The sequence below is a fragment of the Panthera leo genome, chromosome E3, assembly GCF_018350215.1.
Source record: "Panthera leo isolate Ple1 chromosome E3, P.leo_Ple1_pat1.1, whole genome shotgun sequence".
NCBI lineage: Eukaryota > Metazoa > Chordata > Mammalia > Carnivora > Felidae > Panthera > Panthera leo.
In genome coordinates, this window is record NC_056694.1 from 23200309 (window position 1) to 23226991 (window position 26683).

General features: G+C 47.5%; 1 long non-coding RNA gene across 1 annotated transcript; it reads left to right on the top strand.

The window, feature by feature from the left end:
- Positions 1-1248: 1248 nt before the first annotated feature.
- LOC122209656 lies at positions 1249-26676 on the top strand. The gene is made up of 3 exons (XR_006197695.1): positions 1249-1330; positions 25426-25499; positions 26598-26676. It is a non-coding gene; the product is annotated as an uncharacterized LOC122209656 (long non-coding RNA).
- The last annotated feature ends 7 nt before the right edge of the window (positions 26677-26683 follow it).

A 26683-nucleotide genomic window follows, 5' to 3' on the forward strand; every position in this document is an offset into this window, starting at 1 on the left:
CTTACCCTCTGAGCCTTCAGGTTTTCCTCTGACACGTGGGCACTATGATAATAGCACTCGCCCCCCTCGCAGAGATGCTAAACGTGGCGGAGGAGGCAAAGCGCGCAGGGGCGCCAGGCACAGAGCGGGGCACGGCACGTGGAGCCGCTCAGTCCGAGAGGCGGGGTTCAGCTGGGTGTGGGGGCACTGGGCTCCGCTCCAGCTCGCCCAGCGGGCCCTCTAGGCTCCGTGCACCTGCCCGCAACTCCCGCAGCCTCTCCCGAAGGCGGGCAGGGGCAGCAGAGGGTCTGGGGTGTCCAGCCCGAATGGGGGAGGCCTGCGGGCACGCGGCTTCGGCCGCTCCCCTCCTCCTCTGGTGAAAGCAGCGCTGCGGCCCACAAAGTGGCCCTTTAAATGGTTTTTATAGCGGCATAAAAGCGCCGGCAGGCGGCCGAGCCCCTCTGGTGACCTCCGAGCTGGTGGTAAATTGCCTCTCGCGGTAGAGGCGGCTGCGGGGAGCTCCGGGATCAATAGCCGAGCCTGGCCTGCGGAGGGGCGCTCTGGGCGGCGCAGCCCGGGCCTGATTGTCGGCGCTGCGGTGGGGCGTGGGGGCGCGGGAGGGGCGGAGGCCCAGACGGGCTCCGGACCGGACAGGCAAGGCCGAAGCCAGGTCACCGCGAGGCCCTGTCCTCCCTGAGGAGGCTGGGGTCCCTGCGTACTAGGAATCCTGGGGTCGGAGGGAGTGTTTTGGGGAGGGGGCAGAGATGGCCCCGGATCTTGGGTCTGAAGGGAGGCCGTAGCCTGGGCCCGAAGCAGCCTCCACTGCCCCCTTCCTGCAAAGGGGCCACTCAGGGGCTGGTGTCAAATTAGGAGGCCATAAGAAGACAGTGACTGCAGGTGTCAGCCCCGGCAACAAGTCTAGGTGTGTGATTCCACCTTTGGCTCTACGACTTTGAGGAAATGACTTCACTTCCTTGGACCTCCCTTCCTTATCTGCAAAATGGAATTGCAAGGTAGTGGCTCAAGTTGACATGTTCTCCTAGGTTGACATCTACAGTGCATGTCCCTCTGCTGTGGTCTGAATGCCTGTGTCTCTCCCCGCCCTCCCCCCAGATTCATATGTTGAAGCCTAGTGCCCAAAGCGATGGCTTTAGGAGGTGGGCCTTTGGGAGGGGATTAGGTCATGAGGGAGGAGCCTTCATAAAAGAGGCCCCAGAGAGCTCCCTCTCTCCTTCCAGCCTGTGAGGACAGAGCAAGAAGTGAGCTGTCGGTGAACCAGGAGGAGGGCTCCCACCAGACATCAAATCTGCCGGTGCCTTGATCTGAAACTTTCCAGCCAGCCTTCAGAACTGTGAGGAATCAATTTCTGTTGTTTATAAGCGTTCCCCTCCCCCGCCCCGGTTTATGGTATTTTTGTTACAGCGGCTGAAGGGAATAAGACACTACCACTGGGCCCTGCAGACATGATTAATCGATAGCTGCAGGCCTCAGAGCCTCAGCCTTTGCTCTAAGAGCTGCCTAATCAGGGCTGGGCTCTGGATGAAACCAAGGGTCCGTCACGGACCTGGGGCCTTGCCAGACCAAGGGCTTCAAGCTATACCACAGTTATACCCTTCTAGCCTCACTTAAGAATGAATAAACCTGCACTTGTTACCCATAAGCATGTTCCAGCTTTCACTGCACTAGAAAAGTTTGTGTCAAAGCATAAGAGACTCTTAAAACTGAGAACAAACTGAAGGTTGATGGGGGGTGGGAAAGAGGGGAGGGGGGGTGATGGGTATTGAGGAGGGCACCTTTTGGGATGAGCACTGGGTGTTGTATGGAAACCAATTTGACGATAAACTTCATATACTGAAAAAAAAGAAATAAAAAAGAAAAGTTTGTGTCAGCCAGGGTGTTTATGCATAAACATGCATATCTTCTCAGACATTATTTAGAGGAAGATAATGTACCTGAGGACACTCCATCTGCAGAATCTAATGAGCATCATCAGATATTTACTTAAATGGAAACTCTGGTGTATCATTTGCCTGTTAGGACCTATCACGATGATGTAATAGCTCATCAGGTTTTGAAAATTAGATGAGATAATATATGTAAAGTACTTGGCACAGTACCTAGAACATGACATGGGCTCGGTAAAAAGCTAGCACTAATATTAAGATATCAGGGACTGCAGCCCCGAGGGTGTAAGCATGCGTCACTGTTTAGTTAGGATTAGGTTCTGCTGTGTAAGTAGAAACTACTCTGCTTGATAAGGTCATGTCCACGCCTTACCCACTTCCCTTTCAATCCCATTCTCCTGACCCCGCCCCCACGTGCAGGCTTTTCTTGGGAGCACATCTAATAAATGGTTTTCACCTGAATGCTTGTTTCTAGGGCTGCTTCTGCAGAACCCATTCTAGGGCAAGCACCATTGCTCACTGATATTGGGACCACTCAGATTCTAAGCCCCGTCGACAGATCAGAACTCAGCAGCACTCTTACCCCTGCTGGTCACGCTCACATCAATAGCAGCTAACACTTGTACCAGTCACTACAACAGTTACTTGACCTACATGAACTGATTCAATCCTCACAAGTAACTCTGTGAAGTGGGTTCTCTTATTCACGTTTGCAGATGAAGAATCTGAGAACCAGAGAGGTCAAGTGACTTGCCCAAGGTCCCACAGCTAGTAAGTGGTAGATCCTGATTTTAGACCTAGGCAGTTTGGCTCTTGGAGTTTGGGTATTTCTTTTAAGTTTATTTATTTATTTTAAGAGAGAGAGAGAATCCCAAGCAGGCTCTGTGCTGTCAATGCAGAGTCCAGTGCAGGTCTCAGTCATGACCTGAGCCACAATCAAGAGTCAGACACTTGGGGCGCCTGGGTGGCTCAGTCGATTAAGCGACCAACTTCGGCTCAGGTCATGATCTCGCGGTCTATGAGTTCGAGCCCCGCGTCGGGCTCTGTGCTGACGGCTCAGAGCCTGGAGACTGTTTCAGATTTTGTGTCTCCCTCTCTCTCTGCTCCTCCCCTGTTCATGCTCTGTCTCTCCCTGTCTCAAAAATAAATAAAACGTTAAAAAAAATTTTTTTTTAATTAAAAAAAAAAAAAGAGTCAGACACTTAACCTCCTGAGCCACCCAGGCACCCCAGAGTTTGGGCTTAACCATGCACTCTGTAGCCAATTACTATAGGGCACCCAGGAGAACTCAGTAACTAAATGGCAAGAGCTGTTGACATAAGCAACAGATCAGTTGGGAAGCGCATTATTCTTGGCAAATAAAAGAATTTGATTGAAAAAGCAACCAAAATGTCTATGAGAAGAAATTTTGAGTGAGGCTAAATGAAAATAAATAAATAAAATTGAGTGGTTTTTTGAAAAAAAAAAAAAAAAAAAAAAAAAGAGTTTGTGTATAATGTTTTCCTGGGGTCTTGTTGGCCCTTGATTAGTGTCACCTCTGACCTCTAGACATCCTGACTCTGAGGTCTGGTAATCCAAATCAAAAATAGTTCCAGGGGCACCTGGGTGGCTCAGTCGGTTAAGCATCTGACTCTTGATTTCAGCTCAGGTCATGATCTCACAGTTCATGGGTTCAAGACCCATGTCAGGCCTGCACTGACATCAAGGGTCTGCTTGGGATTCTCTCTCTCCCTCTGTCTTTCTCTGTCTCTCCCCTACTCATGCTCACTCTCTCCCTTTCTCTCTCTCTCTCAAACAAATAAACAAGAAAAATAGTTCCTGTTAGGGCCTTCTGCCTGGAGAACTAGGTGACAGGTGAGTACACATGTAATACCACACACACACACACACCCCTGGAGGTGTCATCCTTAGAAAACAAAAGAGGCCCAAGCTGTTCCTGTGAGGCCTCTGTTGTCTGGATTCTTCCTCACAGAAGCTGGGGTCATCTCATTTAGGTTCTGGCCAAGAGGGATAGTGTTGGGTGGGGGGTTACTGAAAGCTTGAACTAAGGTGAGGGAGAGAGGGGATGTAAGGTAGGGGACTGGAATGTTCCAGATGGCTTCTTCATGCACAGGTGCCTGGGCTGGGATGACTGAAAGAACTAAATGCTGGTTGGCACCTCTCTCTCTTGTCTCTCTGTCCCTCTCTCTCTTTTCATGTGACCTCTCCTTCTGGCTAGCTTGGGTTTCCTCACAGCATGGAAGTTTCAGGGTAATTTGACTTACGCGGGGGTTGGCTTCCACCCAAGTGTGCAGTCAAAGGGTGTTCACTCTCTTAAAGGCTAGACCTAGAACTGCCATGGGATCACTTCTGCCAAATTCCATTGACCAAGTCAGGTGCTAACCCAGCTTGAAGGGGAGGGGGAAAAGACTCCATCTTTATGCCAGAGGAGGGACCAAGAATTTACTTTGCCACAGACTATGACGTTAGCAAGATACAAAGTTTTATTGTTAAGCTACTGGGATGTTGGGATTGTTAGAGTAGCTGGCCGATACTGACAAATACACCCTGTTGTGACCCAAGTGTAGGGGCTCATTTGCATCTTCCCTCGTAAAGGCGTCCCTTCTACAAGGAGCATCTAGTAAATGAAGCAAAACAGAATGAAAGACACTGTACAAGGAATAATCTCTGGCTCTTATGAAGACCTCCTTTTTCTGATCTTCGAACTCCTTTTACACGAAAGGAAAAGAAGTTCAAGCAAGAGCTCTAGGGACTCATCTTTGGTTCAAAGAAATATTTCATTAAGGAAATCAAGCTAGTAGTCAAAACGATCTATAGCCAGAATGGACTGTCTTCGAAGTAGTGAGCTACCCATCACTGAGAGGTGTTTGAGGAGACGGTGGCGTCACAGGATGCTGGAGGAAAAATCCAGGCATCATTACTTCCATCCCCAAGACTAGTTATGCTTAAACCCAGTGGGATCCCAGTTGGTGGGAAACTTTCCAATCCCAGGAGACCACCTGGTTAGTAATCTAACCAGGATTACAGCATCTACAGCATACTGAACAGCAGCTAAGGAGCATGAGTGTTCATTTTTTTAGAAAGTTCCAAGGCCAGGTAATAAGAAATTGGTCCTTGGCATTTGGTGGCAATAATGTATTTTACCAAAGTCTTTTGTGGTCTGCTGTGAACTTCTCTAGGATAGGAACAAGGCCTTAAACGTGCTTTGTTCCTTCCTTTCTGCCTCTCATCCCCAACTTCCTGCACTTCAGTGTGCCCTGCCATCCATATCTCCAAAATACACCCTGCATGTATCCACTTCTTTCCCTCTCCCCCAGCCTCCACCCTGGTCTAGGCTGCCATCATTTCCTGCCTGTCATACAGCCACCGAACTGGCTTGGCCATGTGTTCATGTCTCCCCCCCACAGTCCATTCTGCACACTTGAGGCTGAGTGGTCGTTTTGATACAAATCCTGTGCTCTCCTGACTGAAACTCTCCAGTGGTTTCCCATGGTGCTTAGAATACAGTCAGAATTTCTGCTATGTCTAGAGGCTTTACAGGCTGGGATTTTTCATGTCTCATTGACTTCATCTCTTACCCTGCTGTTTTCACAACTTAGGCTCAGCCACACTGGCTTGTTTCCAGTCATTCTCACTGCCGCTTGCTTCTTCCTCCACACGCAATGCTGTTCTTTTCCATCATCTTGTCATCCTTATCTCTGCTCAAGCTCACCTCATCGGGGGAACCTTCTCTGAGCAGCTTATATAAGAGTAGAGACCCCCAGCAATCTCCACCCCCACATCACTTTATTTTCTTTCTGTCATCAACTGATTTGCTTCGTTATTTATTTTCTGCCTCCTCCCATAAAATGTTATTTCCACAAGATGCCTGGGCTATCTTGCCTTCACATTGTATCGCTAGAGCCCAGAACGGCATCCGTTACAGAGGGAACATTCAAGAAGTATCAGTGAAAGGCACGCGAAAATGAACAAATATTTGGAGCTCCCTCAGCCTCTAGCACACAGCAGGCAACCACTGACTTTTTCGAGGGACTGAATGGACTCCGAGATTGGCTGTGGCTTCAAGTTGTTGTTTATGTTACGGATCTGTGTTTCGGTTACACGGGGGATAGTGATTTTATTTATCAGAGGGGTCTTTGAAATCCAAGAGAGAATGATGTGGGAAACTGCAGGATAGGGTCAGCCCACAAGGGATACTACCCAGCTCTATCCTGAGCTTCCAGACATTCTTGCACCTGCCTCCTACCTAGACCACCTTACATACTCCAGCATGAACATCAGATCCAGCAAGAAGCTGGTGGACAAGTCAGTTATCTTCAAGGCTTGGTTAAAACACCACTCACACCCTGAGCGTACTGCATACTCCTGAGAGGACAGACTATCTGGGTGGATATAACACGTAGTCAAGAGTTTCTTCAATGCTAGTGTTCAGAAAATACTGTGAGATATTAATTTGTATTTTCTCCCTTTTCCTTTCTGCTGTGCAGGCAGGTGGCAGGCTTGGTGTTTGATTGCTTTGGGGGAGGAATGTGTCAGGGCTGAAGGGAGAAGTATTCCCCGAGATTTCTGCTGTTGTTGCTGAAAGCCTAAACATATTGAGGATAGGTTTGTGGGAGGAGGTAGAGTGGAAGACTCTTGGAAGTCTCAGAACTCCTTGGAAGACTCAGAAAGGAGAGAGAGACTGAAAACAACAACAACAAAGATATCCTCTGGGCTGGGCTAGGGGAGCCAGTGGGGCCCCAGAGCAGTAGGAAGGCAGAGCAAGCCCAGGGAGAAATGGGTATGTGATGTGTCCATGGACATAGGCTGTAAGGACCTGCCACCTGTCCCGTGTCCCACTCTGGGGGTGGAAGCAGCTCAGAGCTAAAGGTACCACACAGATGGAATGATGGAACTCTCGGGGGTAACTGATGACCCCTTGCCTTGGCACTGCGTAAAACCCCGGAGCCATGACACCATAGCCTGGGCTGAGCCGAGGAAGCCCTGAGAAGATGTGGTGGAGGTTCCTGCCAGCACTGTGAGCTTCGGAATGGGGAGCTAGGCTGGCTGTTGAAAAGAGAGAGATGTGACCATTCGTGTACCCCTGACTTTTGAGACAAGGATTCATATCCACTCGATAGTTACTATTTGTGGGCTGAGAGCTAAGTGAGAGAGGAAATGATGGACGGGCATGATGACCACGTTTCTGGTTGTCTAAGGGGGTGGCTGAGTCTGTGCTTGGTTTCCGGGGTGTCCTTGAGGACTTGTAGAGCCGCAGCTTCCCCTGGGCTTCTGTATTCACAGTTAAGGAAGTAATCCAAGCCTAATGATGCCGTACGCACCATCACACCTTCTTTGTGTAAATAATGTCTGAAAGAATGAGGTGTGAGCCTGCTGTTGCAAAGAACACTTAAGCTGTTAAATGCTTTCCTTTCCACTCCATTGGCTTTCCCTATTTATAGCTATTCCAGCACAGCACTGATATCGTATTTGTTTCCTGCCAGCTGCTGGTTTGCTCACCTTAGTTCCCAAGGGAGACCCATAGGTACCTCCCCAGAACCACCCAGTCCCCATGGTACTGGCCTCTGCATGGATCAGGAGTCAACAGAGAAAACGCAGGGTGCGGCCTTTTCTCTCTGTCCCCCTGGACTTGGCCCAGAAGCTTCTTTTCCAGCTGAGACAGTAATAGTTCCTTGACCTGGGTGTAGCTGCTGGTGTAGACCCTGGCAGAGTTGAGGGGCATATCCTCGGTTGGGGTGGGGGGAGTGGTGGGAATACTGAAGAATCTGAGCAGCAGGAAGCTTTTTGTTGGGAAAAGAGAACGTAGGGTGGGGAAGTACAGCTAATGTAGGGACTCCAGTGACTAAGGAGGTTGTTCCACAGTACTAAGAACTTAAATACATTCTCCATCTAACCTCATTGCAGCCCCACGAGGTAGGTCATGAGTAGGCAGTATTGATCAGAGGGGAATCTGCTTACGGGAGGAGATAAGAGATTGTGGCTGGTGAGTAGAAGTAAAATGAATTATGTGGTACATTTGGGAGAAATCATAGAGGTCAAGTACATAGTTGTCTGGAGAAAGAAAAGTAAGGAACTGATAAGGCAGGAGGAACTGTGGAACTCTTGACCCCAAGAGTGGAATTTTAACCAAGTAGAATTTGGTCCCAGTAAACACTGAATTCACACAGGCACCACTTCCGGTTGCCCCGGGTAATAGGACTCTAGCTTTAGGATAATAACGTTATAATGAGAAAATGCAAATGACATGAACCGTAATTAGAGAAAGAGCCGAGTGTGGCCCAGTGAGTGCTACCTTGGGGGAAGATAGACCACATTTGAAGGCAGGAAGGGAAACATTTGTGCTATATACAAAAGTTACCTGGAGAGAACTGGGTATGGCATGTGGGTTTCTCCCACAGACTTTGGTTAAAAAAAAAAATGAAGGAATAATAAATCATACAGTTGCTTATCCACATGGACTTCCTTTTCTACCATCGGCTTGAAGTGTTTTCCTGGGAAAGCATGAAAGATCATCTTCATGGTGACACGTGGCTCTGTATTTGGCTTTGGTCACTGGGGTCACAGCTGATCTGGGATCTGAGTGGACCCTATAAAGTCAGTCCTTGCCTCTGTAGGCGGGGAAGGCTCAGGACCACCACCAGATAGCGATTTTGGCAATCTGCTGCTTAGATTTTTCTTCCTGTCCTTATTACCAGAGGGTTGGGCATGCCCCAACAGAGTAATGGGAATTCACCAAGGGGTCAGAAGTTCTGGCTACTGACATTATTGTGTCGATGTGGAAACTGAGGTTCAGAAAGCCTAAGTAATACATATGCCAGACCTGGGGTTAGAACCCAAATGTTTCTGACTCTAGTGCAAGTACATCATTCCCTCTAGCCTCTTATGCACCTTAACCTTCAAGAGACCAAAGAGGGGCAAAGAAGATATAATGAATTGATGAGCAAAAAATGGCCACAGCCCTTCCCTTCTTTGAATCATTTTGCCTTGCAAGGTGACTCTGAACTTCATCCTATCAAGAGGCCCTTCGCCCTGCAGACCAGGTTGGCCTGGTTACTCACTGTAGAAGTGACGGTGTGTCAGCTCTCAGTCCCGGCCCCAGGGGCTTTTGTAGGCTTCCATTCATCTCTTGGATCCCTGCCACTACCACGTGAAGTAGCCCAGGCTGGCCTGCTGGAGGATGGGGAACCCCATGGAGTAGAGCCGAGGACCCCGGCCGACTGCACATGCCTAATAAGATCAGCCAATGATGGCCTGGAGTAGCAGAACAGCTCAGCCAACCCAGGGACTCATGAGCAACAAGTGTTCACTGTTTGGTGATTGTTTGTTACACAGTTCTATTGTGGCAATAGGTAACAAACACAGAAAGCTAGGGAGACTCCATCCTGGAAAGATGCCCAGTAGAATATGGGACAGCAGGATGGTGACGTAGATTCGGTGGGTCGCGAGGACTCTAGGAATCTGAAACCCTGTGAGGATTCTGCGCTCAGAGATGATTAGGAGAAAATAGACTTAATTCAATGCCATCCTTGGAGACACTGCCCTTGGAGACAGAAAAAGGAAACCAATGTTCTGCACCAGGTAGTTTGGGTTCACAGTTCCATCTGTCTTCACAGCCACCCCCACGGACGCCATTTGACAGCTGAGGGTGGGGGAGGAGGCATGCTCAAGGTCACATGGCTAGAAAATGGCAGAGTAGAGATTCTCATGCAAGTCTGATGAACCCCAAAGATCGCCTTCTTCTTCATCAATTCTGTATTTGCCACCTCGTCATGGAGCAGGTATTTATTATGCTCAGCCCTGTGCTCAGCCTGGGGTTTCCTGGGTGGAGGGAAGATAGTCTCTGCCCTCAGAACTGAAAGTCCATGGGAAATAAGATGTTTGGGATGCCATGAGTCAAGTCTATTCAGAGTGTGGTTCCTTCCCAGTAGAGAAACGCTGGGTCAGAGGCTTGTGGATTCAGGTAATGACTAATGGATGATGGTTTCCAATAACCCGATGCCTTTGCCTGTCCACCTAATTCCTTATCCTGACATGGGCTTGGGATTTGAACCCTGGTTATGGATTTAAGGCAAGATTGAATGCAGGGCTACTATTCTGTTGGGTTCTGGATTTGGCAGGGTTCTCAAATGGGTTATGAAGAAGGCTCTAGGGTTATACTTAGGTTTTGGCTTGTGTCTGAATTGGCCTGGGAATTGTTGGATCCTTGCCTGCCTTTGATTTTGGCGAGGCTGGGACCTAAGTTTTGTGCCCCGTTATGTTCTGTACTTGACTTTGGACACTGGGGTCTTGGTTAAGCTGGGATCTTAACCAAGGTTTGATTGTTCTTTCCTTCTCTTGCTCAAACAGCCCCTAACATCTCATCTCCTGGGAAGTCTTCCTCATCCTCATTAGATTTTTTTTTTAATGTTATTTATTTATTTTTGAGACAGAGAGAGACAGAGCATGAGCAGGGGAGGGGCAGAGAGAGAGGGAGACACAGAATCTGAAACGGGCTCCAGGCTCCGAGCTGTCAGCACAGAACCCGACACGGGGCTTGAACTCACGGAGTGTGAGATCGTGACCTGAGCTGAAGTTGGACGCTCAACCTACTGAGCCACCCAGGCGCCCCTCCTCATCCTCATTAGAAGAAGGCCATACTTTCTCCCTCACCCAGGGGTGGAAATGTAAAAGCATGCTCTGCATGATTCCTCAGCCTGTTTGTTACTTCTTCAAACAATTGTACCACCTCCCTGACACTTGGTATTAGTGAGTCCCTTGTTAATCCATGTCCCAGAATCCAGAACAGGAGAACTCTAAGGACAGATTCTAACTGTAAAATGCCAAAGTTGTCCTTTCCAAGAGCCTGTGACCACTGGGTTGAAGGAGCCAGGTACTGCCTGTGGTCACCTTCTGACTGGGCTGGGGCTAGCAACCTGAGAGCTGAGCAGACCTGGGGACCTGCGACACTTTCTTGGGTGGGTTTCTTTTTTGGAGGGTGGGGGCCCCAAATAGAACAGTTTTTAGGTGCCCTATTTCTGTGGGGTCCAGGCCTGTGGGTAGCTGTCTGCCTCTGTTCAGTAAAAAGCCAAAAGGACCAAATACAGGCTGACAGAAGTAAATTTCAAGATTCTGGGCAGGAGGAGACAGCACTGACAGAGATGGGACCGCAGCTGGAAGCCACATTGAGAGAAGATAGAGGAGCAAGGAGATGGGAAATTTAATAATCACATTAAAAAATTAAACACCAGGCCCCAGTAGTTGTCGCTTTCCATCCGCTGAGATTCACAACACTTGACATCCAATTATAATTGTGGGTTCCTATAAAACAGCCCATTAACTGCAACTATAAATTATTATTGCCTATGTGGAGTAGGCTGCTGGCTTAGTAGCTGATACTGAAGATTATGGAAATTACTAACAAGCAACAATGTCTCTTTGAGTCCTCTGGCTCTGCGCAAGATGTATGGACCTGGAGGAACCAAGACAGCTGCCTGGAAGTTTGGAACTACTTGTTCTGCCACAACATACAGCTGCCTTTGTATCTGGCGGAGGGAGGGCTGCTTTCTCTCTGCTCCTCACATTTCCATCTGGTCACCTGCCACAGAAAGGAGCCTACGTGGCGTTGCCTGAAGCCCTGGAATACAAGCACATGCACATACACCACCACTCACGTGCACATGCGTGTGCCCCCCCCCCCCCCACACACATTGTGTAACCCCTCCCAACCGTTCTGTCTCTGAAAGAATCAACATAAGCCATGGATCCAAGGAAACACTTTCAAAACTTCTTTAAGAGCACAGTCCATTCTTGGGGCGCTTGGGTGGCTCAGCAGGTCACGTGTCAGACTTTGGCTCAGGTCATGATCTCGCGGTTTCTGGGCTCAAGCCCCGCGTGGGACTCAGTGCTGACAGCTCGGAGCCCGGAGCCTGCTTCAGATTCCTTATCTCCCTCTCTCTTTGCTCCTCCCCCACTCATGCCCTTAATTTCAGTCTCTAGGAAGCAGAAGCTGTCCATCGGATTTTAAAATTGGGTAAGAGGTAAAAAAACCAGCAAGAAGAATACGTAACACTATTGACTGCCTTGCCAAACATTGGATGTGTATCATCACATGAATCTTGAGAAGTATAAGAGATAGGGACTATCATTACCAGCCCTTTTAACAGATGAAGAAACTGAGACGGAGAGTGGTCAAGATCACATAGCTGCCAAATGGCAGAGCCAGAGTTTGAACCCAGGTTGTTTCAATCCAAAGCCTGTCCTTGGAACCTAACCCATGCTTTCTTTTGGTTAAAAACAGTATTTCTTAATTACTGTCTTTTTATAAAATGTAGTGTCTTGTCACATCTCAAGAAAAGAAATGAATAGGAATAATTACATAAATCTTCTTCATTTTTCCTGGCTTAGGTCTGACACGGTCTTTATTTAAATTCTTGAATCTTCTGGTATTAGTGGCACCCCCACCCCCATCCCTGCTGCCCCCTGCCCCTGTAATTTTTCTCTCCTTGGGCTTCAGAGGGAGCGCTTCCTGTCCATTCCTGGGTTTTAAAAAATAGAAAAGAGCCCGTTGGTCCTTGTTCAGTCTTTTTATCTCAGGGGGAGATGGGGAAGCTTGTATTTTTGTAGGTTTTTTGGTTTTTTGGGTTTTTTTTTTGCTGGATTGGGGTTTTGGTTGCCTGCAATGAGTAGGAAGTGAGCTTCCGGGGGAGTCAGCATTGCAGGAGAGAAGTTTCCTGCCGGGCAGAGCAGTTTCCTTTCGGAGTTTATTTTGGCAGCAGAAGTTAGTAGGGCACTGCCCTCCCCTCTAAGTGCCCTCATTAGCAGCTCGCTGCGGAAATGCCTCCGCGTGGCTTGGCATGCTTTCCGGGGGACTTGCCAGGGCTGGCAGCTCCCTGGGTCCACATCTCATGTCCTGAGTCCTGCCCTGTCCCTGTCACTCTGAGCTGGGGGCTCTTTGTGGAAATTCTGCATTAGGCTTGTTGCCTGGTAAGCTTGCCTGTCTGTCAATGCTGATGAAAGTCTCCCCACCCCACCCCACCCACCCTTTTTATTTATTTTGCTGTGACCACTTCAACTGGGATTTATGAAGAAGAGGAATTAAAAGCACGTGCTTAAATAATTACAATAAAAAGGCAAAACCAAAATTTCCTTTATAACAAGAAGAGGGACTGAATGGATAAATACCCGAAGGTATATCTGGCTAGCGGAATTAGGGGTGATTTTTATCCTTTTCTTTGCAGTTCTTCTGGTCTGAGTCGGGTATCTATTGCTTTTACTTAATGGGTTTTTTTTTTTTTTGTCTTTTAATTTCAAAGTTTCAAACATAGGAAATAACATAACAGACATCCAGGTACCCACCACAGAAATTTAACCAATGTTTGCATTTGCCCTATTGGTTGTAGATTTTTTTTTTTTAAAGAGCATCTATTCCTTTTTGTAATCAAAGGCTTCAAAACTCAGAGAAAGTGAATTCAGGGACCCCGTAAAGCCCTTCTGAAAATAACTCATCTTGACAGTGAAACAGGAAGCTAACCCTGTCACTGGGAGGCCAGGTACGTAACCTGGCTGTCCTGGGACCCAAATCAGATTTCAGGGCACCGTTGCTATTGTCGCATCCCTCAGGAGGGAAGCTGGGTGTGCACGCACAGCCTGGTGCCTGGGAGTTTCTCCCAATTCCAGAATCTAGTGACATACACTCCCTGCCTTCCGGACCTCCCAGAGGTAGAAGGTGGGGTCCACAGACTAGTATCCCTTGGCAGCTTTTTAATTATTTTTTGAAGGGGGATTTTCTCCTTTAGTACTATCTTTTTATAACAGCTTTATCAAAGCGTAATCATATGCAAAAAATCCCTGTGCATGTTTAATGCATAGTTTCATGAGTTTGGATTGTGTGCATATGCCTGTGACAGCATCACCGCAATCAAGATAATAGACACAGCTAACACCTCCCAAAGTTTCCTTGTGTCCCTTTGTGATTTAAAAAAACACACTAGTTAACAGAGGTCTACCCTCTTAGCAACATTTTAAAAACACTCTTGTATTATTATTATTATTATTATTATTATTGTTATTATTATTATTATTATTATTATTTTAGAGAGAGAGAGCAGGGGAGAGGGGCAGAGGGAGGGAGAGAGTATTTCAAGCAGGCTCTACACTTAGCGCGGGGCTCGATCCCATGACCTTGGGATCATGACCTGAGCCAAAATCAGGAATCAGGGACTCAACCGACTGAGCCTCCCAGGTAACCCTCTTAGCAACATTTTGAGTACACAATATGATGTCCTTAACCATAGGCACTATGTTCTACAGCGAATCTCTAGAACTTATTCATCTTGCATAACTGAAATTGTAGACTCCTTGAATAGCAACTCCCCATTTTCCTATCTCCACCCCTCACCCCCACCCCCACCCCCAGGCAGCTTTTTAGAAATGAGAAATGCACCGTGCTTCTCACATGTTAACGTGCACATGAGTCACCTGGGGATCCTGTTAAAATGCAGATTCTAATCCTGCAGATCTGGAATGGGGCCTGAGAGTCTGCATTTCTGCCAAGCTCCCAAAAGGCTGCTGATGCTGGTCTGCAGGAGGCACTCTGGGTAGGAAGGTCTCAGAGGACTTTGCATTGCCCCAAGCTGAAGGAGGCCATGCTAGTTGTAAAAGGCTGGAATCTGTTCTCATTGGTCCCACCCAATGTTGTACTGGTTTTTAAATCTTTTGAATATCACCCTGCTCCTGGAGAAAATACATTTTTTAAATTTTTTAATGTTTATTTATTTTTGAGAAAGAGAGAGAGGGAAAGAATGAGCAGGGGAGGGGCAGAGAGAGAGGGAGACAGAGAATCCAAAGCAGGCCGCATGCTGTCAGCGCAGAGCCCAACTTGGGGCTGAAACTCACAAACCATGAGATCATGATCTGAGCTGAAGTCGGATGCTTAATCGACTGAGCCACCCAGGTACCCCTCCCGTAGAAAATATTTGGCCACTAGAATGCTTTAGATATTGCTCACAGTTTTGAGTGCCCCAGTTCTCACAAATTATTGTCATTAATTCTTTGCATAGAACCAACCCATCAGGGGAAACTCAAAGTGTATTCAAGCTAGAAAAAAAAGGATAAATTTCTGTAACTTCCCAAAGCATTGCCCATTTTTGGTGTATCCCAAAGTAGGACAAATGTCTTGGTGTATGAGAGGATTTTAGGTCGTATATTGATAATCTCTTTAAAATGTTAATATTTGTTGGAATTTGAGTGATGTAAGTTTTGGGGACCCAACTCTATTCTTTCCGTCTGAATTCTGAATCACCTGAGGGAAAAACAGAAGCCCAAAGTGGATGGGAGATTACAATGGCATCCTTATTATGATAAAGGCCAGACTGATACCTGATTCCTTAGCCTCATTAATATCCTCCCACATCACCCCCTAGCGGGCACCTTGGGAAGCACCCTTGAGGAGAAGAGTGAGGAACAGAGCCATTTGTGGAAGATTACTGCCTTATTCCAGTGCGGGTGTGTTGGGAAGGAGAAAGAGACAAAAGCTAGGATTTTAAAAATAAATTAGCTCCACCATTCAGGAAATCTGGACCAATGACTATGCCCACCCACCAGGTAAATTCTTGCCACCTTTGGTAAGAGAAGAAAGGGTTGGCAAGAATCTAGGAATGTTTCAATTAAAAAAAAAAAAGAATCTAGGAATGTTTCATGAAAATCCCATCTCTTCGAAACCAGAGGAATGGGGACAAAGACATCCCCTCATAGTGACAGTTATGCTTTTGTATTTTAATTAATTCTGGTTAGTGGGACTGATTTTCCATCTATGACAGAAACATAAGGTTTCCTTTTAAAATAATTGTAGGTAAATAAAAAGGAGATGCCTAAAGTTTGGGAAACACAGATCCAATTAATATTCCTTGAAATCTCAATGTCACATTTCGTCTTTACAAACTGCAGGGCCACTCGTTCTCATGTTCTCCATGAGGGACAGGCAGCTCTGGTTCATTTGTTTGACCAGTGGTCATGGTCTGATTCTGTTTCACTCAATAGAGAACATTTAGAATGAATAAACTAAGGCCCTTGATATATTATTGGCTTCGATTTCATGTCTATAAATCATTTATGGGTCAAGTCATATGATCTTAATAGTATCGATCCAAGGCTTTTAATTCTCCCTGTTTCTCCCTCTCCTTTTCTAAATTCACTGTGAGACTCAGAAGGGTGGGTAGGATAGCAAATTCTGTTTTTTTTTTTTTTTTTAATGGTATAAAAGGAGACTGTCCTTCGACAATTTGACGCAGTTTCTAAGTGAACTAGAAACACGTCCTACTGTCCTGGCAAACAGACCAGTATCCTTTTATCCATTGGATGTCAAGTTTATATTCACAAATACCAGGAGACAACATGAAACAGTCAAACTGGTTGGCTAAATGATGCCAGGTAGAATTAGCTAAATGTGACTTACGCCAAAAAGGAAAACCAACATTTGGCAAAAAAAAAAAAAAAAAAAAGAAAATCTTGGCATCCAAATAGGAAACATTAAATTACTTACTCAAAAGGTTCATTCACTCAGTTACCTGGGGGCCATTTTACTGCCGAATTTTCCAGGAAAGTTAATTCCTGTATGCTTGTACTCGAAACTGGAAGTAGTCTCCAAATATGGTTACTTGGGGGGGGATGAAAGCTCCCCCCACTAAAAAATTCCCTCAGAAAAGATTAAGTTATCTTAGATTTGAGTCCTTATTAAGTCTCCTCAGTAAAGGACATCCTTTAAATTACTTAATTTTGAACCATGACATATTGTTTGTACATCCTGGGGCGAATTCAGTGCTAATTGGAGATGTTTATATAGGTGGCTGGATGGACCTGGTCCGAGAGAAGGCATGTAACACAGATGTAGTCATCATTCTTTGTGATATGAGCCCAAGGCGAGTGTTGAATGTAATCAAGCCATTGGAAGGTTATCTTACAAAGTGAGATGTTAGGCGGTTATGTTGATGGAATCATGACCCCCCCCCCCCACTTCCCTACCAATGACCTGAAAAGTCAACCGTCCTAACGTCCTGGGAGTGGGTGTAAGGGACAGGGAGACAATTCCCCTGGTGTCACCACACACGGGTTCAAACAGTGGGACTCGACAGACAAATAGGGCAGAGCGCTGTTAGGTTAACTCAAAACAAGGAAGGCCCTGATGCCAAAGATTAGTGAGAATTTGAATAATATCATTTCGTGATATGAGAAGGGGGGAAAGCAGTCTTGAAATCCATATTTTCCCAGATGATGCCATTTTAAACACTTCTGAGTAACTAAAATAAATGAGACATTACAAGTAGCCATGTCCTCTAAATTCCTAAGAAGCTTATATTAGGTTGCAAGGAATGCAATTGCCAGTTTTGCAGGGCAAAACAGCAGTTTCACATGGTCCAACTTTATAAACTCAAGCTGACAAGACACATTACAAATGTATGTTTGAGAAATGGTGGAATATGTTCCTTATGTGCAGGCACGTCCACCGCGGGGTCACCTGATGTGCAAGCACATCCGCTTCAAGGCAGAGACCTTGGAGGTTTCTAGCCACAAGAAGCTTAAGGCTCGGGCCATGATGATATTTCAGAGATTTAATGGGGCATTTGTTGAATTTTAATTCACTGAGGACCATTTGGGGAGACAGACTCAGCTCTGCCAGTTGTTTCACCAGCAATCCTCCTTCTAGAATAATCAAGCTTTTGGTTGTTTTCATTACCAATTATAAACGTTGTTCACTGTTTCCTCCGTTTCTTTAGTAGAAGTTCTTTCACGTGAAGTTGTTAGAATAGTTGTCTTTTATATGCCCACTAGTGACCTGAGTGGTGACTCCTTTGCCCACAGCTAATGCCAAAAGCAGATGACCAATGTTCCAGGAAGGATAAGGTGGTAATTATTCCCTCAGAATTCTCCAGACTTTATCCCTCTGTCGATTCAGACCAGTCATTATTGGCTGTCCTGCACAATATCCCCTTGACCTCCCATAGAATCTCCATGCTAGACTCATTATTTTGTATTCTTGCTATTTCTGTTTATTATTTTATATGAGAAAGATTAATATGTGGATTATCCCAGGACTTCCTGTAGAAGTAATTAATGAGGATCCATTACGTTGACCAGCAGCTCTTAGGTAAAGATCTCCCTCAGGAAATTGATTCTCTCTGCTTTGAGGTCATATCATTAGATCACATGAAGCACGTTACCTATCAATTTTCCTCTTGGCCTTAACTCCTAAGAAATTCAGAGCTGTCTTTGAACTCAACACAGAACCTTTATCATATACTTGGATGTGATATCATATATATAAGTACGTCATGTATCACACACGTTTCTGGATGTGATGCTATCTTCCTCTTGCTGAGTTGATGGTTAATATGGAATTTTATGTTGGTTCTTGCTGCTATTCTGCTCTCAGGATGTCGGTTTAGTTTCCAAGGGTAGGCTTAGGTCAAATCCTCACCCCTCTCTTGCTTTTTTTGTGACACACAAAACACAAGGATTGATGTCAAATTTCTTACTATTTCTCCATTTCTCAAGTATTAATATACTGGCCTTAAAACATGCTAGCTAAGGGGTGCCTGGGTGGCTAAGTCAGTTGAGGATCCTACTCTTGATTTCGGCTCAGGTCATGATCTCATGGTTCATGAGATCGAGCCCTGCCTCGGCCTCTGCACTGACGGTATGGAGCCTGCTTGGGATTCTCTCTCTTCCTCTCTCCCTCTCTCTCTGCCCCTCCCCACTCACGTGCACCCTCTCTCTCTCTAAATAAATAAACCTAAAAAAATAATAAAAGCATGCCAGCTAAAAGACAACACATAGCTGTTCCTCATTCCCAGACCTGATGACCTTTGTTGATGTCAAGTGCTTTCCAAAAACACAACTTAAATTTTAGTGTGACAGTAGAAGTCTCTTCCTCATAAAAGCAAGGAATCTGGAGCTCGAAGTTACAGATTTGAGCCCTGGCTATGTGACCTTAGACAAGTTGCTTTAAAAAAATTCTCTGGGCCTCAATTTCATCCCGCTACAAAACGGGAATAAAAATCTTAGTTTTTACAAAAAGAAAATGGCTGTTAAGTGTGTGAAAGGGACTTTGTCCCCTTGAATCAGTTTACAATTCATGCAATCATTATTCAGAGGCAGGAGAAAGACTGAAGCCCTGCTTGAACACCTTTGTTTCCTGGATCCTTTCCCTCTGCCATTTGACCTTTGTGTCTCCATGTTAGCCCGAGTCCCCTTGCTCTGCCCCTGCCCAAGGGCCCGAACAGCTGGAGCCTCTGGAGAGAGGGTTCAGGGCCCTGAAGGTGGCACGAGGTGCCTCTGAAACCCTCTGAGGGGCCTCGAGCTGAACCCAGGGAGGGCCGGGTTTATCTGGATGCAGGGGGCTTTGCTACAGATGCTCGGCCTGGAAGGAGGGCCAGCTCCGGGCTGAAGAGCAGCCACAGCCACGCTGTAAACGCGTCCTTTGCTCCAGGCCTGGAGAGCCCTCCCTGGAAGCCTGAGGGCAGGACTGAAGGCCCATCAGCAGGTGGTGAGATGCCAGCCTTGCCGTGATGTTGAGCGCACGTCAGTCAGACCGATACCCGCAGACGAGCGCCAGGCGAGCTGTGCCCACAAAGCAGGTGTCAGTCAGCCATGATCCAATTAGCCGTGTGTAGTCAGTCATGTCCCAGTCAGACGGGGATCCGCTAGGCACACGTCAGTCACACAGACTCCTCTCCAGTCCTTCGAGGCACACGGGGATAAAATAAATGTCGGCCACACGCATGCCCATGGCGTGCATTTCCACCCAAAACTCCGCTGAGTGAGGAAGGGGTGCAAACCATGTGCCCCCGGCAGCATGCAGGAGCAGGAGGAAGGATGTCCTAGGAATAAAGAAGCTGCCGGAAGCCTTTCTGTCCTCCCCTGCTTTTCTCTTGCCAGTTTTCGGTCATGTTCTGGTCCCTTCTTCAGCAGTCTGAGTGCCTGTGCACGGGGGCTGCGGATGCCAAGGGGTGGGGGGCAAAGGCCTCTTCCTCAGACACCGGGTTCTGAAGTCAACAGGTCACATGACAAAGGCAAAATCACCTTGAGAAAAACCCTCAATCCAACATTGCCACTTTCCCCTCCCGTTGCTGCCGTGGATTTCTGTTCGTTTACGCAGCGGGTGTCTGAAGAAGTAGTTGGTTTGCATGTCGGGGCCATGGAGTATAAAAAATATAAGTAATCATCGACATGAGAATTGCGATCAGTGAAGCCGAATGCTTACATTGTGATGGGGAAGTAGGGCTGGAGGGGATAGAAGGTCCTTGGCGCCCAGTTGGGGTCACCGTAATATATGCTCATGGAGCAAAATGGCAGACAAAACTGCTCACGCTGTTTAAATCCCCCCCCCCCCCCCGAGATAATATAATTGAATTTAGGTGAATTAAATGCTTGCAATGACGTGACTCCTTTGCATCATCACGTGAAATGTAATCTAACTCGTCACAGAGGTGTTAGAAATATGCTCGGCCTGGTGCCCGGAGCTCAGGGTCTGTCCAGATACTGGGCACTGTGTCCAGTGGGTAACAAGACTCCAGGGCCTCTGACTTATTTTCTCAGGTGTTTCCTGGCTAGAGAGGCAGGGAGACGAGAGATGATCCGCTCGTGTGGCAGGGCCGGCTAGTATTGACTCGTTAGTGCTGACTGTGCAGCCTTTGGAGAGAGGAGGCATCACGTCCATAGCTTGAAGTTGCCCAGGGCGAGTGCATTCACACCAGGGAAATAGCAAAGGAGGCAGATCGGCTGTCCCCTCCCTCTGTCCCCTCAGACAGCCGGTTTACTAGCTGGGGATGAGCGCAGGGAGAAGGTGGTGCTGGGGGCGTTTGCCTTGAGAAGTCAAGTGGAGGTGACAGGAAGACAAACGTGGAGGTCTCAGATGTGAGAGATACTAGCAGATGGTTTTAGGAGGTTTTGAAGATGGTTGGAAAATATTGGGACTCTAAGAGACAGTTTTTTCAAACAGTTGGAGTTTCACTGTAACAGAGACTGTTATTTGCCTCCCAGTACCCACTCTCCTTCTCCTTTAGCATCGAAATCCTGGGTTGTCCAGGAAGGTTGTCCAGGAGGCTACATTTTCAGGCTTCCCTTTCAGCTAGAGGTGATCAATGAGATATAAATCACTGGTAGGATTTCTGGGCAATCTCCTCAGAGTTGACTTGGTTAGGACTAGTGTTTTCTTCTTCCTTTTAACTGGAACACAGATGCGGTAGCTGGTGCACCAGCATCCATATTGGGCCATGGAAGATAAAAACCATGGACTAAGGATGATGTGGCAGAGAGGAGGAGCCTAAGTCCTTGATAACAAAATGGAGCTGCTGTGCCTGCCTGTCCAGCTCCAGATTTCTTTCTTATTTTAATTTTTTTTAATGTTTATTTTTGAGACAGAGGGAGACAGAGCATGAGCAGGGGAGGGGCAGAGAGAGAGGGAGACACAGAATCTGAAACAGGCTCCGGGCTCTGAGCTGTCAGCACAGAGCCCAACGCAGGGGTTGAACTCACAAACCGTGAGATCATGACCTGACCCGAAGTCAGGGGCTTAACTGACTGAACCTCCCAGGCGCCCCAAGATTTCTTTCAATGACCTTTCTGAGAGAATACATCCCTAATTTGTTGAAGCAATGGTTGTCAGTATAAGGAAGTCAGAAATAATTTGTAAATGATACATTGATATTTCCATTTCACATTAGGAAAAAGAAATAAAGTTCTAAGTTGTTTTGGCAGCTGAGGTACAAATGTTCCCTCCCTTCCTTCCTCTCTTCCTTCCTTCCTGATAAAAGCAACATGTCCTCCTTATTTATCAGAAAGCCAAGTGTATCAAGCAAGAGCCAAGTTCATTGTGAAGATGTGAGGAGCCCCACTGGGGCACCTATTTATCCATCTGGTTTGGTTCTTCAGATTTCCAGTGCTGGGCTCTGGGAGCTGACTGGTGGTTTCCCTTATCTGGGAAAGGCCTGGGTCTGCATTTCTGCCCTTAGTATCAAGCAGGCAGGTGTGAGATTCACTCTGAATTGGTGGAAAAACAGAGAAGCTTTGGAACCGGGGTGTGGTGGAGATGGGTCCAATCCAGTGACCAGAATTTAGCCCGGTGCTGTTATTCCTTGGCCCCACTTGTCCCCACCTAGAAAAACCATGCGCTGGGGGCATTTCAGACTGGCCTAGAACACTCTTCTCCAAAAGACGAATTCTTCCTCACCCTTTAAGGCTTGGCTCCCTTGTCACTTCCCCTGGGAAAGTACCTGCTCTTTCTCCCTCGTCAGGTAGTGTCAGATTATTACCCTAGGTAGTGATTTTTTGCTTATGTGTCTTTCCGCCTCATGAGTCTGAGCACTCCAGGAGGGGGCAGATAGGAAGTCCAACACAACCGTGTATCTCCTGTGCCTGGCTGGTCCGCCTAGAGTGTTCAGGAAATTAGGTGGAGTGAACGAAATCCCACTGACGATTCACTTGTTTGTACTTCATCTAGTAGGTTCTTCACCCCAAATTTGAGGAATGGTCCACATTGTGCCATTCTTGTTCCTGGGGGACGTAACATGATCAGACCTGTGGTATCTAATGAGAAAGTTGAACTTTATCCAAGAGGCCATGAGATTTGCCATAAGCAGGAAGGAGCAGGAAGGAGCTCGAAGGAGCTCATGTCCTTTATGGAGTCTTCGCTGATTCCATTCAGTTCCTGCACTGGCTTCAGTTATTGTATTTGTCTCGCTCTCTTGGGCCTCGATCGTGCGATCTGCTCCAGGGCAGCTTCCGGATAGCAGCAATCAGGGATGTGGCACCCCCGTTTTCTACAGGGAGAAACAGAGCACAGGGAGCAGAAAATAGCTTGCATGAGGTCCCAGAGTAAGAGACCAGTGAGCTAGACCTAGAACTCAGGCTCTCTCTCTCTCTTTTTTTTTTTAAGTTTGTTTATTTATTTATTTAAGTAAGCTCAACACCCAAGATGGGGCTCGAACCCACGACCCCAAGAGCAAGCGTCGCACACTCTTCCCGAATGAGCCAGCCAGGTGCCCCAGGCAGCCCATGCTCTTAACCCCCGTACTCAACATCCTGCATTCACTACACTTTGAAATAGTACTTGCTTCACAGAGTTGAAAAGATATGGCAGGCACAACAGCTGCCACACCAAAAGCATTCAGTCAATGTTGGCTGTTCCTACTCCTTACTCTCCTTTTGCAAGCACTCAGTTGAACAGTTTTGAGTGTTAATAAGCGGGAACGAGGTTATTGGGAAAGAGACAGGCACACACGGGAGCATGCATCCACAGAGACACGTGCATGCATATACCAGAGAGACCAAATGTGAAGTGTGGCCATCACAAAGCTCCAGGACACCAGGAGAGATCGGGCAGTTCCTCAGAGACAGGGCAGGCAGCCAGCAGAATTGAAAGCGTCTTGAATGTCTCCGTGCTAATTCCAGGAGCATGCTCGGCCAGGGAATCCCGGGGAATGGGAGCAACGGTGGTCAGGGCCGCCTTGCATGATTGTGCCATCTGTGTCCTACACAAGGATATTAGGGGGTGGGGGAGGGTGGGGGCCGATATCCTGTCTGCGCTGCATTTGCTATACATACTGTGCAGCTGAAAGGCTGCGTCCACCCCACCCTATTCTCACGTATCTGCCACGGGGAGTAACTTTTCTAAAACCCACAAAGATGCCGTATGAGCTGGTAACGGCAATAAGAGCCCAAGAGACCTAAGTGATCCCAGGCAGAAGACAGAGCCTTAGGGAGAGCATCCACACTTGGGGTTAAGCAGCAGTCAAAAAGGCTGGTGTTTAGGGGACAGAGCCCCAGGAGTCCATTTACTCAAATGACTATTAAGTGCCTACTGTATGCTGGGCACCACGCTGAAGAAGGTGGACCTGGACTGCGCTTTCAGGGAGCTTACAGGTCCGTGGAGGAGTCCGACGTCAAACAAGGAAACTGATATATAATGTGAGATAGTGCTTCATGTCCTAACAGAAGGAAGACAGAATGAGAGAGTGGCAGGGGAGAGGGAGGGTAATTCTACCCAGAAGAGAGAAGGGGATGTTGGGAAGGAGCCCACCGCGATGTCTGGAAGATCAGCCCTTTAAGAGGAATAAGCTGGTGTTGGAGTTCAGGGTAAGATCCAAGTAACAGATAGTAAATGGTCAGAACCAAAGAAAGGCAACCTAGGGAGGACTGAGTTCTACCCAAAGGGTTGTGAGAAAGTGGTACCGCGACCCTGGCACAACCCCAGGGGGCATCATTCATAATACGAGGAAGCTATGAGTAGGAAGGATGTTGGGACTCAAATGGAGGAGGCCTGTCCTGCCTGTGCCCCGCGTTCGTCCCAGGAGACTGAATGTTTGAGTAGACAAAAGCCAGGCCAAACAGGACAATGGAACTCTGAGCCGCCACTTCTGTAGCAAAACGATCAGGACTTGGTCCACGACGGCCCGCACTCCTACTTTTCTGTCTGGGCTTCCAACTCAGAACCAACCAGAAGAAAATCAAATATCTCTGCAAACCAATTACATCGGCTGCCCCACTTCTAGTTAGCCAGCCTGCCTCCAGCTTCCCCATGCTGACAGCCTCGAGTCGGGGCAGACCTGGGGCCTTCCCAAAGCGGGACCCCTTGCTCTGCAAGCTCTGTGTCCGTAGGCTCTATTCTCTTTTGGGAGGGTCTTCTTGGATTGCAAGACTCCCTTAATGCTTGACTGGGAGGCAGATACGGGGCAAATCGTGAGCACTCGCATGGAATGAGCCTGGTGTTCTAGAATCGCCACATGCCCTGGACTGTTAGAAGCGTACACACACACACACACACACACACGCCCGGAGGCGGCTTTTTGGTCTTAGACTGAACAAACTTCATGTACTTAAACTACTAATTTGGAACTTGTGCAAGTCTGCCCTGGAGCACCCCGGGCAAAAGGGTACATTTGCACTGGATTAAAAATCAGAGTTTGCCGAGCAGATGCATGTACTCCAGATTTCACTCATTTCAACTGGGATTTTTGAGGTACTTGAGCCTCTTTCATTTGCATACAATGATTGATATGCTAATTACAGTAGACTCTGACCTATTCATTAGTACTTAGAGCATACTTACTCCCAGCGGCCTGGGAATGCTTATGACGGAGAGGAATAAGGCTGCACTGGGGCCCACAGAATTCAGAATTTTTGTCCGCTTTGACCAGACTCCCACCCCCAATAGGGATAAAAAAGCCAGACTTACTCTTTCTTGGGTGTTTCCTTTGTGTCCCCAGTGTAAGTCTTTCCCTTTGGATGCAGCTTTGGCCACCACGTGGTGCAGGATCACAGGACACCAAACCCTCGTGGATGGGGAAGGTATAAGGGCACTTCATTCATGTCCACCTTCTTCTGGTCACTGGAGGTTCAGGGCCCCAGCTTCTGGGTGGTGGCAGCTCTCAGGACTGGCTCCTTGGTACCACTGGGGCTCAATCATTTCATCTCCTTTAAGATGCTTGGGACAGGAAGATGGGCCGAGACTCAGAACTAAGGTCTTAGGCTTTGTGTCCTCCAGCCTTGTAAATCAGACTCTCATTTCCAGGAAACGTGCACCGGGCCTGACAGAACAAAGGCCAAGTGGCTTCTGGAGGTTCAGCGATCCTTCTCGGCTTACCTGTGAGTTAACTCTGCAGCTATCTGGGAATCGTGTCCCAGAAGCATAGTTGTGTGGAGCATTCCTGCCCATGTCCCCAGGCCTCCAACATCCACCCACCCACTCACACTTTCATCCATCCACCATTTGCTGTGTGCTAGATGTTGGCAAGATACAACCTTGACCCTCGAGAAGCCATGGTGCACGGTGGGGCATTTCTACAAAGAACCCTAATCTAGTGTGATAAAAGCTGTAATTGAGACGTGTGCAAACTACCAAGTGAACACAGAAGAGTGAGCAGATAACTCGGTTGGGGAAGGCTTCACGGATATCAAGCAGGTGACACTTGAGTGAAGTCTTATGGAAGCTTCCATTAGCTGGAGACATGGGGTAGGGATAGAGGTTAGGGAGAGGAAGTATTCCAGGCAAAGGCTTAAGAGAGTTAAGAAAGACTTAAGAGAGTTAAGAAAAGGCACGGAGTTCTGAGAGTTGGAACAGAGTGAGAGGGAAGAGAAGGGGATGATGCAGAAACTGTAGTTGGGGTTGTCTTGGGCCCCATGCTGGAGGATTTGAGCTTTATTCTGAGGTCCCAGTACACACCCAAGCAGGGTTGGGAACTCACATGCCAACAGGGGCCAGGCACAGCATGTCCATCAGTGAGGTGGGCCACGTGGGGACTGAAGCTTGGGGAGCACAGGCTTCATCCAAAGGCAGCAACCGACTGTTGCCAAGTTCCCGTTAAAAAATAAATGGAAATCCCTATTTTTATATGAACACTCCCAAGTTTCAAATGTTGGAGATTGTTCCAAAATATCATGCTGGCCAAGTAAAAACATCTGACATCCCATCAGTCCCTGGGCTTCTAGTTTGGCACTTCAGATATAAAGCTTAAGCAGAGAGCTGACAGACTTCTGTTTCAGAAAGAGACTGTCTGCACAGGTCTCCACATGATGTTTCTGCAGCAGCCTCTGCCAGCTAGAACCTCCTCTCCCCATTCCCCACCTTCACGCCCTTGCTTCTTGTCCACGTGGTTTGTGCATCCCTCGCTGCCCTCCTGGAGCGTGCCCGCCCCCCGCCCCTCTCCGGGACCCTCCTCAGCACTGACCCCTCATCTTACACAGGAGGAGCCGAATGAATGAGCTGTGCTCCAGGCCTGGCTTACAGAGAAGAGCCCGGCATTAAGGACACGAGAGAGCCATATTTATTT